Source organism: Vigna radiata, unplaced genomic scaffold (genome assembly GCF_000741045.1).
Source record: "Vigna radiata var. radiata cultivar VC1973A unplaced genomic scaffold, Vradiata_ver6 scaffold_310, whole genome shotgun sequence".
Taxonomy (NCBI): domain Eukaryota; kingdom Viridiplantae; phylum Streptophyta; class Magnoliopsida; order Fabales; family Fabaceae; genus Vigna; species Vigna radiata.
Window position 1 is genome coordinate 211246 of NW_014542572.1, and position 3954 is coordinate 215199.

Consider the following 3954-nt stretch of genomic DNA (forward strand, 5'->3'; position numbering starts at 1 on the left):
CTAGTGGTCATCATTCCAAGACAATGCACAACTGTATGGTTTTACTCCCTATATAGGAAGATGAAACTGTTATAATATTATAATATTGCAAAATTGAAAAAGCTTTAATTGTGAGTTTAAACTTCAAAACGTTGATTTTCATTTAATGGGCAACGAAAAAGTTTTTATTTTCAACGTTCAAATTCTTTAAAAAGTCTGCAATGTTAAAAATAAAATTTTTAATGCTTTTATTTTCTTTTAATGGTTTGATTCTTTTCTAGCTCTATAAATAGGGAGCTCATTCTCATTCCAAGACACACCAAAAACTCAATCTTCTCTCATTCTCTTCTCTTCTAAGTTTTATCTTTTCTCTCTTTTCCTTCTCTAAAAATATTCTGGATTATTCTTATACTCTTTTAAGAGTTCCTTAATAGTTCTGAGATCCTCAGAAATATTCTGAGAAGTTCCTGTTGTATCCTGGGGGACTTGTGCACACCGCGGATAAGTCCTTAAGGACAGTGACTCTACACGCCTCAGGAAAATTTGTTCGTGATTCTGTCAGCCTTTTACAACAAAAACTTGATTTGAAATCCATGTTATGAACATAAGTGTTACTCTTTTTCATATCATCTACTTAGTTATATTAATATCAACCTATGTTTCCAATGTTTTCAATTTTAATTAGAGTTGTGGGTAGGTTTATAACATAACAAATTCAAGTATTATATCTAAAGGTTAGAACTAATTCATCTTAAAGTTATTAATTTTCAAATTTCAATTTATGTCCTTGATATGTGATTATTTTCTTTGTCATGTTTAGTGAAATAAACAACTAGATTTATAGGTATGTGGATATTATGTCATGTATTAGATAAAAAGAATCATTTGGATAAGAATTAGTGATGCTTGGAATGAGATAATAATATATACCTTTAACATGTTAGAAATTTTTAGTTATTATGCTTGGAATGAGTTACTTTGCTGGAAAACAATCTAGGAGTGTATTTCTATTATGAAAGTTTTAGTTATCTCTTAATAGTTTTATTTTTGTTAGTTTTAGTATTAATAATTAGATTTTGCTTTAGTAGTTTTAGTTCTGATATATATATAATATGTGTTGAGAAATTTTTTGAGTTGTGTTAGACTTTTGTTGGCTTTTTAGGTAAATTATAAATATAAAAAATATTTTTAAAAAAAGAATTAGCATTTGAAGTATATTAATGCATTAACATACCTCATAACATGTCGGACTATAACATAGCTAAAGTCTTTTAACCTATGTTAATGCATTAACAAATATCATATATTAATTTGAAATTGGACTAATTAAACATCGGTCTCTTTATGGTATTCATCATTAACAAATGTTAAACTTTCACATAACTAACGTTCTTAAATATTTATTTTTAATTTCAACATTAATTTGATATTAGTGAAAATTGTTTGATATTAAGAGTAAAAAATAACATACCTCACAAAGTTATTAGTCAAAATTGTTTATAATTATGTAAATATTATATATATATATATATATATATATATATATTATTTTTCTGGCTTAAATTTTTAATTGGTCTCCATGGAGAAAATTTTCAGTTTAGTACCCGCTTTTAAAAGTGTATACATTGGATCACCACGTTTTGCAATTTGTGTCAATTTAGTGAATTAATGACACTTCAAACAAGTTTGTAACAACAATTGAAAGGTGTCCAAACGTTCAAACAGTTAATAAACATGCTCCAACTCAAAATGAATTGTCCACTTGCAATTTTCAAGCCAAATTGATGGTTCAAAGGGATTAAATTGACACAAATTGCAAAACATGGAGACTCAATGTATACACTTTTAAAAGCGGGTACTAAACTGAAAATTCCCTCTTAACATGGGGACCAATTAAGGATTTAAGCCTACTTTTTTTGTTTATATTTATATTTTTGTAGATGACATGATATTTATACTTAAAAAAATTTATTCAAAGGAGTCCTGTAGGTAATTACATCTATATGAATTATTTATCTATTATGAAATGATTTTTTTGAAGTAATTAGAGTAAAGGAATTCTAAAGTAGATGTTACATCACTAATAAAAATAAAAAGGTAAATTAAAATATAATTTTGCAATACTTAAACTTTAATGAGAAGATTTGGTCGTCAAGTGGTGCCTGTTGTGCTTTATTCTCTTGTCTTCTCATAACGTTTCATATTCCTTTCTATCTGAAACATCCACTTCATTTTTGTTCCCTTTTCTCTCTTCTTTCTTTCATCGTCACTGTCTTTCTTACGATGGTAGGTAGATAGATATCTGGGGTCGTCGTGCGTGCGTGGCTTCCTCTTTTCTTCAGCTAGCGTGCCATCTTTGACTGTAATAATCTTTGCCTTTTCTGCTCCATGCTTTTCATTCTTATTTTATTCTGCTTTTTCTTTTTTTCATGCTTTTTGCACGATTTTTGACATCGCAGTCCTACCTACTCATTTTTTGTTTCAACCAACCGACCAAGCTATGGATTTACCTACTCTCAAGTCATCCATTGGAAACCAGGTTTTCATTAACATTTGATTTTTTTGTTTTATTACTCAATGAAATATGTGTTGATATCATCTAATAAAAACTAAGATCTATGCTGTTTAATGAACCTATTTACAATCTAATTAACAATAGAATATACATTCTTTTGCTTAACAGTAGAATACAAGAAAAAAAAAAACATTCTGGATTGGATAATTTACTTTGTAAATAAATAGTCTACTCATTGGAAATGTAGGTAGTTTTTATATTCTCAATTGCAATAATTTCTTTGAAAAATAAGTTTATTGATTTTTGATTGATTAAGATTGTAGTTTCTTTTCACACTATCTATCTTATAAGTTAAACAGCAAATTATGCATTTTTATATTTATATAAGCATCCAACATTTTATCCACGTATACCTAGATTGTTGGTTTAGGCTATAACACTAGGAGTTAATTGTGTTAACAAAGTGATGTTTACATAACACTCAAGGGACAAGATAGAAGGAGATGTTTTAAATTTTAACCCAAATTAGGTAGTCATTTCCTGTTTCTTTCTTATTTTGTAATTTGTTATGCAATTATTAAAGTTTGTTGATTTTTTTTTTACTATATGTTGGGTTCTTTAACAGAAAAATGTTGCAAGTATATTCAACATAAATAAATCATTATCATCATAATAAAAAAAAAGAGATTAAAATGTTATCATTAACTTAAAATAATTAAAATTTTTAAAATAATAAATTTAGATTTCTGAGTTTTTTTTTATATAATTCTCTTTTTCCTACTCAATGCAGGCCTAGGGAATACAGGCTCACATTTGAAATTCATTCCACATTATGATGGCTTTTGTTGGCTATGAAAAGGTGATTGTTCGAGTTCTCGGTTGGGGAGGATGATCGACAGGTTAGTTTTGTATTAGTTTGAGTTGGTGGTTTTTAATAAAAATAATACTGAGTGCAACACTATTGCTTTCAATTAGTGGCTCACATTATACACAATAATGTATAATATATGAAGAATATTATAACATTTTTTTTTATCTATGTACCGTTAGAAGGATAACACAGAACATAAGATTGTGTCAATTTAGTCCCTTTGAACCATCAATTTCACTTGAAAATTTGCAAGTGGACAAGTCATTTTGAGTTGTAACATGTTTATTAACTGTTTGAACGTTTGGACACCTTCCAATTGCTGTTACAAACTTGTTTGAAGTGTCTTTAATTCACTAAATTGACACAAATTGCAAAACATGGAGACCCAATGTATACACTTTTAAAAGCGGGTACTAAACTGAAAATTCCCTCATAATATGGGGACCAATTAAGGATTTAAGCCTATTTAAATACATTTATAATGATAACAATAAAATTAATTAAATATATTTTTAGTTCCTATGTTTGAAGTGAAATTGAAATTTATTACTGTGTGATACTAAGTTTATTAAATAACATGGGTAGGATC

The 3954-nt window shown here is 27.6% G+C and overlaps 1 long non-coding RNA gene across 1 annotated transcript; it reads left to right on the top strand.

The window, feature by feature from the left end:
- The first annotated feature begins 2186 nt into the window (after window positions 1-2186).
- On the top strand, window positions 2187-3578 carry LOC106780434. The gene is made up of 3 exons (XR_001377267.2): window positions 2187-2341; window positions 2439-2518; window positions 3285-3578. It is a non-coding gene; the product is annotated as an uncharacterized LOC106780434 (long non-coding RNA).
- Window positions 3579-3954: the final 376 nt, after the last annotated feature.